Source organism: Scyliorhinus canicula, chromosome 4 (genome assembly GCF_902713615.1).
Source record: "Scyliorhinus canicula chromosome 4, sScyCan1.1, whole genome shotgun sequence".
Lineage (NCBI taxonomy): Eukaryota > Metazoa > Chordata > Chondrichthyes > Carcharhiniformes > Scyliorhinidae > Scyliorhinus > Scyliorhinus canicula.
Window position 1 is genome coordinate 165,614,375 of NC_052149.1, and position 12,186 is coordinate 165,626,560.

Here is a 12,186-nt window from a genome sequence, read left to right on the forward strand (position 1 = left end):
CCACCCACATATTCTGGGCATGGTCCAGACTTGTCGGGTAATGGTCCTTCTTTGAGGCCTTGTTCAGGGTTGTGGTAATGAGGGCGGAGCCATGCCAGAACTCTTCATGGGGAGGGGGGTCACTGCCGTAGTTTTGGCCTCCCTGATCATCCACCGGAGAATCCTGCTCGGCTGATGATCAGTAGCACCAGACTGGCTGTCCGGCCTGGTGGAATTTCTCAGCTGTAGAAAATAAAATTCGTCATCTGTGGGTTGCAAGAAGACTCCTATATTCACCAACTTGTTTGAAGACCTGTATCGTAGCCAGGGGGGAGGTAGACATGGCTGAGCAATGGGACAGAGTGGAAAAGGAAAGGGGGGAAGGAAGGGAGAAGATGAAAGGAACACAAAAAGAACGCGAGGGACAAGCAGGAGGGACAAAGCCACAAGGAACCAGACCGAGGCCAAGCTAAGGTCCAAACCAAATTGTAAATAAGCACTTGTAAATATGTGTTTGGGCCACATTGGCAATGTTAAATATATATGCCGACTAAAGGGAGTCACGCCACAGTTGTAGTGAAGATACTTGCTTGTGAATATATGTGTTGGTTTTTGGTGCAGTTTTGTAATTTTGTTATATTTAAAATATGGAAACTGAATAAAAACATTTGAAACAAAATTCCATCCCGATTTGACCTGGAGTTGCAACATGGTTGAAATTAACTTTTATTTTAAAATACCCGAGGTCTTCGGCTGCCCAATGACTACAATTACCACATTTATAAATTTAAACACAATTAACTTTTTATTATTGACAGTAACTATAATTAAAAAGGCAACAAATACAACTGGTCAACTGCTAGCTAATCTCTAACCCCCCCTTAACCCACCCCACAAATGCAGACAAACAGAGTGGAAAGAGGGGTGTAAAATAATAATGAAAGTAAAAGAATAAGGGTCTTTGTTTCAGATAGACATTTTCTAGTTATTTTCTTCTTTGGTCTAGGCTTTCAGATGTATATTATTTTTCAGTTTGTAATAGCATTCACTGTAGACTCACAGAAATAGTAGGCAGCCAACATTCGAGAGAGATGCAGCTTCTGCTTTCAGGGTCTAGAAACCTCTGCCTTTCGACAGTAAGCAGCAGAGCAGAGAGCTGCCTTCACCTTGAAGGTCCAGTTGCTTCTCTTTTGTCCAAAAAACTCCACCTGACAGGAATCAACACTGTCGGTTGCTGGGCAGAATACTGTTCTTGACTAATCCATTGACCACCAACCAACCAATGAAAATGAAACCTTCCAATCTCTTGGGTGCCATAAATACAAAACTTTATAACACAGTGTACTATTTTGACACTTTGAGTTCCTTACTTCCTCTGTTCGACTTAAAAGTATGTTTCTGTTAATGATTCATGGACCAAAAACGATAAAGACAAAGTAAAATAAAAAAGAACCAAGGGAATCAACAGGAATGGCCTTACATTGGGGAAAAGAAATTCACATGGTAAGTCACTTATGTTTCAAAATTCATTCCCGCCACTGAAATGTCCTCTCAACACCCGTTCGTAACCAGAAAGGTGTTTTAATTTGATTCCTCCTTTATAAATGCCAACGTATTCCTAACCCTTCAGTTTTGGTGTGATCCAATTGCCATTAATAACTTCACGGCAAACTCATGATAGGATGAACTCAAAGGGTTAGCTTATTTTGAACAATCCAACTTATTAGGGTCGCAATGTGGCCTCCTTTTCACTTATGCAAGAGGGATAAAGAAAGATTTTCAGGACGAAAAATAATTATTGTTTCACATGTGTCCACAGTCCAGGATCAAAAGTTCAATGGTGTATTCCTTCATAGAGGTCAGCAGGCTTAAAATTGATGCTGGATAATTCACTTTTCCAGTAGCCATGACTTGCATGTTGAGGTAGGCACGCAGAGAACAATCAGTCTTATAGGCAATGGTATAAGAAGTCTAATGTTTCCATTGAAAACAATATAGATGAGGCCAGTCATTCAAACCTGGACAGAGCCCCTTTTTCTGTGCTGCTTCTTGGTAGATGGAAAGATGGCAGAATGAATTGTGCAGCTCTACAAGGCAATATTACAGGTACTACCAGATTTGGGGGGGGGGGGGGGGGGGGGGGGGTCGGGTCATGTCACATGACTCCCAGCTCTCCATTTTTGCTTTGACATAGGGTGCAAAGGGAAGGTGGTATTTGTTTTTAGAAAATATTTTATTGAGACATTCTAAGCAGAGATCCAACACATGCAAAACCCCCACATTAGCACACTGATAGAAATCAGATTTTGTGGTTAGCTATAGATGAGGTAGATAGGAGGTTTAAATAAGAAATCATTGGGAGTACATAGAACATAAAACAGTACAGCACAGAACAGGCCCTTCGGCCCTCGATGTTGTGCCGAGCAATGATCACCCTACTCAAACCCACGTATCCACCCTATACCCGTAACCCAACAACCCCCCCCTTAACCTTACTTTTTTAGGACACTACGGGCAATTTAGCATGGCCAATCCACCTAACCCGCACATCTTTGGACTGTGGGAGGAAACCGGAGCACCCGGAGGAAACCCACGCACACACGTGGAGGACGTGCAGACTCCGCACAGACAGTGACCCAGCCGGGAACCGAACCTGGGACCCTGGAGCTGTGAAGCATTTATGCTAACCACCATGCTACCGTGCTGCCCCACGGTAGCATACTGAATCATATTTGACTGAATCATATTAACCATGAGAGTAAGAGAAGCTGACTAACTGGGAATTAATCAGATAAGACTTAAAATGTTCATATTTTGCAAGTTGTTCCGAGACTGGCCAGAATCCAAGGTCAGTGACAAAAGACTTCATTGTAGGCAGATACCTTCCCAGGCCTGGACAGATCCGTTTCTATGGTAACAGTCAGTCAGAGTCATAATGACTTTTCGAAAACTGTGTTAATCTAATTAATGTTAGAGGCATAATTGGCAAGCCAGGGTATGGAAAATTACAAAATCACACCCAAATCATTTATCTCTTAAATCGACGGACAGACAGTTTGGCCGAATTGAGTGAATTGTAAATTAGTTAAAGCCCATCACATCTGTAAAGAGGGCAAAACTTTAAGATAGTAATCTCCTTAAAAGATCAGTTGTCGGGATGAGAACTGCCACCTCAGAGCGGACCCCTGTAGGGAACCCCTGAAGGCAAATTTAAATTCCTCTAGCCTAAGAAGCCCTGCCATTTCACTAACCCAAACCTCTGACTTTGGAGGCTCCGAGCCCCTCCATCCCAGCAGAATCCGTCTCCAGGCCACCAGGGAGGCAAAGGTCAAAACATCGGCCTCTCCCCTGCCCCATCCCCCCCCCCCCCCCCCCCCCCCCCACCAGGCTCCCGGATATTCCAACACTCCAAATATTGCCATCTCTGGACTCGGAGTTACCCTCCCAGGACCTCTGACATGACATCTGAAAATCCCTGCCAAAATCCCCTTAGCTTCAGACACGCCCAAAGCATATGTACATGGTTCACATGACTTCCCCCACAGCACCCACACCTGTCCTCCACCTCCTCAAAAAACCTGCTCATCCGGGTCACAGTTATGTGAGCCCTGTTGACCACCTTAAACTGGATCAGGCTAAGCCTGGCACATGACGAGGACGCATTAACTCTGCTCAGGACCTTCTCCCATAACCCGACTTCCAACTCACCTCATCGATTGGGACCCCTTCCCACTCCATCGGTTCCTTATATATCTCTGAGACCTTCCCCTCCTTAACTCCTGTTTTAGACAACACCTTATCCTGTAGTAGTCCCCTTAATGGGAGGCAAGGAAAGCTCGGGAGCTGCCTCCGAATAAGATCCCGGACCTGCAGGTACCGGAACCCGTTCCCACCCGGCAACTCAAACACCTCCTCTAGCTCCTGCAAGCTCGGGAAACTCTCCTCAATGAAGAGATCCCCAAATCACTCAATCCCTGCCCTCTGCCACCTCCTGAGCACCCCGTCCAGCCCCCTGGAGCAAAGCAGTGATTGTCACAGATCGGTGACCACACCGACGCCCCCTCCAGTCTGATGTGCTGCCAATACCACCGGGCTTATGAAATACCGGGCCGGCGAGAACGGCAGAGGTGCCGTTAACAAAGCCTTTACAAGGGACTTCCAGTGGCGGCTATGAAGGAGTAAGTCACACATTTGGTGGCTCCCGCTCGGGTCAGACTTTTGGACCTTTTCCCCCGATTTTCTACCGGACTTGAATTGTAAAACTGATGACAGAGGCAATTGTGTACTGAATTCCCACATTGGTGCCTGGAGAGAAGGACAAGAAGTGCTCGTAAAGGGAGGAACAGAAAGACAGAGAAGGCTTGGGCTGAAGCTGCAGTGGGAGACAGCATGGCGGAGGACCGGACCTCTGGTTTGTCGACCCAGTGGTCAATGGAGCAGCTGATGCTTTGGAAGGCTTTGCTAAGCAGAAACAGGACTGCTTGGACCCAACAAAAGAGTCAATTGAGCAGCTGGAGCTTAGATTGAATGCCCAAGATTGTGCAATCCAGAAGGTAGAGAAGGCGCTGGCTGAGCAGGAGGAACATCAAACTGCGGTGGAATTGGAGGTGGGGATGCTTAGAGACCAAGCTTCTGGAGAAGGTGGAGGAGATAGAGAATAGGTCCCGCCGGCAGAACTTGAGAATCGTTGGGCTCCCGGAGGGGTCAAAAGGAGCGGACGCTGGGGCATAAATTCTCCCAACCCTTGGAAGTGGACATGGCTCACAGATCACTTGCGAGGAAGCCATGAATGGGAGACCCCCGGAGGGCACTGGTGGTGAGATTCCACAGGTACTTGGATAAGGAGTGCATTCTACAGTGTAAGTGGGACAACAGTATCCTGAGGGTACCAAGACCTGAGTGTGGAGGTGGACTGGAGAAGAGCAGGCTTCAACTAGATTAGGTCGATCCTTTTTAAGAAAAAGGTGAAGTTTGGACTGTTGTATCCGGCCCGTCTCTGGGTCACGTACGAGGAACAGCACTTGTATTTTGAGTCGCCTGAGGATGCGCTGGACTTTGTGAAAAGGAAAGGACTGGTGGTAGACTGAGAACTTTTGAACTTTGTTGCAACGTTCACTTTTGTTTTTGTTTTTCTGTTCTTTAAAAAAAAGTTTCTCGTTTTTTGTTTTGTGGAAGCTGTTTGTAATGCCTTCTGTATTATATTGGGACCAGTGGCAGAGCTGAGTTAAGGTTTTCATTTGCACTGTTGGGGGATGGAGATGTGCTTGCTCACAGAAGCATAGTGGGGTGTGTGCATATGTTCGGTTTATTAAAGGGGTTGGATTACAGAGTGTTGTTACTGGGGGGGGGGGGGGGGGGAAATGTTCTGCTGACGAGGGAGGGATTTGCGCTAAGGGACAGAGAGGAGGTTGGGGGCGGAGATTGCATGAGGGAGGGCCGGTGGAGGCGCGGAGCATGGGCTGGAGGCGGGCCCAAAAAAGGGGATGGTTGATCGGCGAAGGCGGGGGGGGGGGGGCAATAAGCCCCCCAACTAGGCTGATCACCTGGAATGTTCGAGGGTTAAATGGGCCGGTCAAGAGGGCACGTGTATTTGTGCATCTTCGGGGACTGAAGGCGGACGTGGTAATGTTGGACAAGACGCACCTTAGAGTAACTGACCAGATTAGATTGAGGAAAGGCTGGGTCAGTCAGGTCTTTCACTTGGGACTAGATTCAAAGACTAGAGGGGTCGTGATCCTGATCAATAAGTGGGTGGTGTTTGAGGCGGTTAGAATAGTCTCGAATGTGGGAGGCCGGCACATTATGGTCAGTGGGAAATTGGAGGGGGTGCAGGTGGTATTAGTAAATGCGCATGCGCCAAATTGGGATGATGTGGAATTTATAAAGAGGATGCTGGGTAGATACTGGACCTGTACTCGCACAGGTTGGTCATGGGAGGGGACTTCAACACAGTTATTGACCCTGGCTTAGACCGGTGAAGCTCGAAAACGGTCAGGGTGCCAGCAATGGCAAAGGAGATAAAGGGTTCATGGAGCAGATGGGGGGAGTGTGGATCCATGGAGATTTGGGCAGCCAAAGATGAAGGAGTTCTCCTTCTACTCACAGGTGCATAAAGTGTACTCCCGGATTGATTTCTTTATTTTGAGCAGGGCCTTACTGGCAGGGGTGGTGGACATGGGGTACTCGGCAATCACAGTCTCAGACCATGCTCCGCATTGGGTTGGCCTGCAGTAATGACAGTAACCAGCACCCGCACTGGAGGTTAGATGTGGGACTTTTGGCTGTCAAAGGGGTGTGCGAGCGGCTGAGGAAATGTATTCAGAACTACCTGCAGGTCAACGACACGGGGACAATTTCAACAGCGGTGGTCTGCGAACACTGAAGGCGGTGGTCAGAGGGGATCTGATCTCGATACGGACCCATAGGGAGAATGTGGACAGGACAGAGACAGACCGACTGGTAAAGGAGATACTACAGATCGATAGGAGGAATGCGGAGACCCCAGAAGTAGGGCTTTTAAGGGAACGGCGGAGGCTACAGGCGGAGTTTAGCTTGTTAACCACAGGCAGGGCGGTGGAGCAGCTGAGAAAGACGAGGGGGACAATCTATGAGCATGGAGAGAAGGCCAGCAGAATGCTTGCACAGCAGCTTAGAAAGAGGGAGGCAGCCAGGAAGATGGGGAAAGTAAATGACGGAGATGGGAACCTGGTTGGAGATTCAGCAGGGGTGAATAAGGTGTTTCGAGATTTCTACAGTAGGCTGTAAGATCGGAACTCCCTACGGGGCCGGAGGGGATGAGGCACCTCTTGGGGGGCTCACTTTCCCAAAGGTGGACGGGGAGCTGGTAGAAGGGCCGGGGGCCCCGATTGGGTTGGAAGAGATAGTGGAGTGTCTGAAGGCCATGCAGTCGGGTAAAGCCCCGGGGCCGGTCGGGTACCCAGTGGAGTTTTATAAAAAATTCTCTGGGATATTGGGGCCGGTGTTGATGAGGATATTCCATGAGGCAAGAGAGACAGGGTTGCTGCCCCCAACGATGTCACAGGCCATGATTTCGCTGATTCTGAAGTGGGACAAGAACCCGGAGCTGTGTGGGTCCTACAGGCTGATATCCCTGTTGAATGAGGACGCCAAGCTGCTGGCCAGAATTTTGTCCTCCAGGATTGAGGATTGTGTTCCGGATGTTATTGGGGAGGACCAGACGGGGTTTGTTAAGGATTGGCAGTTGGTGGCTAATGTAAGAAGGTTGTTAAACGTGATCATGATGCCCCCAGAAGGTAGGGGGGTGGAGGTAGTGATCGCAATGGATGCAGGAAAGGCTTTTGATCAGGTCGAATGGGATTATTTGTGGGAGGTACTGGGATGGTTTGGATTTGTGCCGAGCTTTATTGACTGGGTCAGGTTGTTGCATCAGGCTCCTGTGGCATGCGTACGGACGGATAGGACAACATCTGACTATTTTAGACTGCACCGGGGGACAAGACAGGGATTCCGCCTCTCCCCACTGTTGTCCGCGCTAGCTATAGAGCCGTTGGCACTTGCTCCGAGAGCCTCAAGGAGCTGGAAGCGGCTGATTCGGGGGGGGTTGGAGCAAAGAATCTCGCTCTATGCAGATGACCGGCTTCTGTTTGTATCAGACCCAATAGAGGGGATGGAAGAAATCATGAGGATTCTCGGGGAATTTGGCCGGTTTTCAGGGTATAAGCTAAATATGGGGAAAAGTGAGATGTTTGCGGTCCAGGCATGGGGACAGAAGAGGCGATTGGGGGAGCTGCCGTTTAGATTAGTAGGGGGAAGCTTCAGGTATTCAAGTGGCGCGGGAATGGGACCGCCTGCATAAATTAAATCTGGCCCGACTAGTGGACCAAATGAAGGACGATTTTTGGAGGTGGAACCCGCTCCCGTTGTAATTAGCTGGGAGGGTACAGATGGTGAAGATGACGTTCCTCTAGAGATTCCTGTTCGTGTTTCAATGTCTCACCATCTTTATTCCGCGGTCCTTTTTCAAACGGGTCAACAAAGTGATCTCTGGCTTTGTTTGGGCGGACAAGACCCCGCGAGTAAGGAAGGTGATGCTTGAGCGGAGCCGGAGAGAGGGCTGGCTGGCGCTGCCAAATTTTAGCAACTATTACCGGGCGGCGAATATAGCCATGATCAGGAAGTGGGTGGTGGGGGAGGGCTCGGCATGGGAGTGTATGGAGGCGGCTTCATGCAAGGGTACCAGTCTGGGGCTTTGGTAACGGCGCCTCTGCTGTTCCCACCGGCACGGTACTCCACCTGCCCTGTGGTGGTGGCGGCCCTGAGAGTCTGGGGGCAATGGAGGAGACATGTGGGAACAGAGGGAACATCAGTCTGGTCCCCAATCTGTAATAATCACCGGTTTGCCCCGGGAAGTATGGATGTGGGTTCCGGATATGGCGGAGAGCAGGGATTGAGAGGATGGGGGATATGTTTATAGAGGGGAGCTTTCCAAGTATGGAGGATAAGGTTGGGTTGGCAAGGAAAGACAAATTCAGCTTTCTACAGGTGCGGGACTTCCTACGTAAACAGGTGTCAACCTTCCCGTTCCTACTGCTCAGGGGGATTCAGGACAGGGTAGTTTCCAGAGGGTGGGTAGGAGAAGGGAGCGTGACATTTACAAGGAACCTATGGGGTCAGAGGAGATGCAGACCGAGGAGCTGAAGCGCGTGGGAGGAGGAGCTGGGAGGAGAGATAGAGGATGGTCTATGGACAGACGTTGAGTAGAGTCAACGCGTCTGCAACATGTGCCAGGTTCAGCCTGATACAATTCAAGGTTGTTCACCGGGCTCATGTGACAGTGGCCCAGATGAGCAGATTCTTTGGGGTGGAAGACAGGTGTGCAAAATGTGCGGGAGGACCAGCAAACCATGTCCACATGTTCTGGGCATGTCGGAAGCTTAGGGGATTTTGGTAGGGGTTTGCGGATGTTAAATACAAGGGTGGCACCGAGTTCAGAAGTGGCGATTTTCGGGGTGTCGGGAGACCCAGGAATCCAGGAGAAAGAGGCAGACGTTCTGACATTTGCTTCCCTGGTAGCCCAGAGACGGATACTATTAGCATGGAGGGTCCCAAGTCGGAGATCTGGCTATCGGACATGGCTAGCTTTCTCTGTTTGGAGAAAATCAAGTTTGCCTTGAGAGGGTCACTGTTAGGGTTCGCCCGGAGGTGGCAACCGTTCATCGACTTCTTCTGGAAAATTAATCGTCAGCAGAAGGGGCGGGGTGGGGGGGGGGGGGGGGCAGAAGGGTTAGTTTAGCTTCGAGTAGGGGGTTAATAAAGGTGGGACCTGTAAGGGAGGGAGACGGCTTTTGCACTATGTTTATAGTCTCATGTACATTGTTTATTTTGTTGTTGTTATAATACCAAAAATAGCTCAATAAAATGTTTATTAAAAAAAAAACAAAGCCTTCAGACTCTTGCTCTTGCAAGATGCCGCCTCCACTCGCTCCCGCACTGACCCCTCCCCTACTACCCATTTCCTAACCATCAATATATTAGTCGCCCAGTAGTAATAAATAAAGTTCGGAAGGGTCAAGCCCCCCTCCCTACGCCGTCGCTCAAGAAGGACTTTCTTCACCCTCAGGACTTTCCCGGCCCAAATAAAACCCGAGATCGTCGCATTCACCTTCCTAAAAAATGCCTTGGGGATGAAGATTGGAAGACACTGAAACACGAACAGTAATCTCGGGAGGATTGTACCTACTGTAGCCATCTGGGATGGCCAATTTCAGTAAACAAAATGGACACTATAAGAGACTATAGGGAAATATGGGCAATACTAAGCAACAAGTAGGCACAGAGCCTGAATGTACATTTGGAAGGCAGTTTGCAGACGGAATCGAAACTCTGAGTTGATTTACATATTGATGGCCCATCTCCGGGAAACAAAGGACGAGTGTTCAGGTAGCCGATACTGTTCCAGACAGCCCGGCGCCACTACCCCAACCAAAAGACACAAACAAAGCAAGGCCAACGGCCACCTAGGACATGCCCAGCCATCAAGGCACCCACCCCTTTATTGGTTTAGATCGATGACAATGATCAAGAAGCTGCCCAATTAATTGGGACCAAGTTTAAGGCCCGCCTAAAAGCACGCAAAGCCCCTCCAAGTTTAAGAAGGAACTCCCGACAAAGATTCAGTGTCTTGGATTTGACTCTCAAGCGGAGACCCATCCACCAGCATCACCAGAAGCAAGTAAGTTCAAGGTCAACACTCGCTACCAGACGGACGACCTTAGCTGTACTCCTATTACCTCTTCGAACCCAACAGCCTCAGATCCGAACAACGGCCATTGTTCCTCTGACCTAAGTGGGCACCCGAAGTTAAGTATAGGTGTTACTGATAGAGCTAGTTTAGTTTGTAGCATTATCGTGCATGAGTAGATCTTACTGTGTGTAAATAAATAGTATTGACTTTGAACTAACTAACTGGTGTATTGGCTCTTTGATCGGTATTCGGGTTGAACCTTGTGGCGGTATCGAAAGATACCTGGCGACTCTGAAAGTATACTCATAATTAGGATTAAGAAAGGTGACCTTATTAACCGCCATATTGAAAGCAAGTAAACAGAGCAACACCACCCACCCAGTCAGCGACAGCAGGTCCCACCTACAGAAGCCCCCTTTCACTTGCTCAATCACCCTGCCCAAATTCAGTTTATGCAGCTTGGAATTCCCAGGTACCTAAATTTCCCTCCCACCACTTTAAACGGCACCTCCCTCAGTCTCCTCTCCTGCTCCCTTGCCTGGATCGCAAAAACCTCACTCTTGCCCATATTCAGTTTGTAACTTGAGAACCGACCAAATTCCTCCAGTATGCCCATAATTCCTGCAATTCCCCCCAACGGGTCTGTTATATACAGGTGCAAATCGCCCGCATAGAGCGAGACCCTATGTTCTACCCCCCTTCTCATTGCCCCCCGCCAAATGTTCGATGCTCTCAGTGCCATTGCCAAAGACTCTATGGCCAGGGCAAATAGTAGTGGGGACAGTGGACACCCCTGTCCCATCCCCCAACACAGACTAAAATGCTCTGATCGAACCTGGGGCGGGATTCTCCGACCCCACGCAGGGTCGGAGAATTGGCGGGAAGCGGCGTGATTTCCGCTCCCGCAGGTCTCCTAATTCTCCCGCCGGTAAAAAACCGGCGTTGTGCAAATCCCGCCGGCAGCCTGTGAAAACAGCTGGCGCCGGCGGGATTTCATTTTTTAAAAACTCACCTTTAAATCTCCGGCCCGGATGGGCCGAAGTCCCGCCGCTGGGAGGCCTTCTCCCGCCGCCGAGGTGTACACCACCTCAGAAACGGCGGACTCAGCGGCGCGAGCGGTCCCCCGGGGTCCTGGGGGGGGCGGGGGGCGATCGGACCCGGGGGGGGTGCCCCCACGGAAGCCTGGCCCGCGATCGGGGCCCCCCGCTCACTCCGCGGGGCAGTGCCGTGGGGGCACTCTTTCTCCTTCCGCGCCGCCACGGCCTCCGCCATGGCGGACGCGGAGGAGAACCCCGCATCGCGCATGCGCCGGCAGTGAGGTCAGCGGCCAGCTGCCGCTGACGTCACTGCCGGCGCATGCGCCGACCGCCGAAAGCCTTTCGGCCAGCCCCGCTACCGACTGCGCCGGGTGTTTGCGCCAGTCTACCGGTGCAAACTGCTCCGGCGCGGGGCTGGCCCCCAAAGGTGGGGAGAATTCCCCACCTTTGGAGGAGGCGCGACCCCTGAGTGGTTGGCGCCACTCCCCTACGCCGGCACCCTCCGTCACGCCGGGTAGGGGAGAATCCCGCCCCTGGTTTGTCCTTACATTCGCCATCGGTGCCTATGGAGCAACCGGACCCACTCCACCAATTCCTGCCCAAACCCAACCTTCTCAAAACATCCCATAAGTACTCCACCCCACCCGATCAAAGGCCTTTTCTGCATCCAAGGCCACCGCCACCTCAACCTCAACCCCCTCCGCAGGCATCATTATCACATTTAGGAGCCATCTAATGTTGGATGCCAGGTGTCGTCCGTTAACAAATCCTGTCTGGTCCTCCCCCATTATTCCCGGGACACAATTTTCTATGCATGTGGCCAAGATCTTTGCCAGCAATTTTGCATCCACATTTAACAGGGAGATTGGCCTCTCCGAGCCACAGCTCTCCAGATCCTTATCCTGCTTCAAAATAAGGGAAATCGATGCATTGGGAGGAGCACTC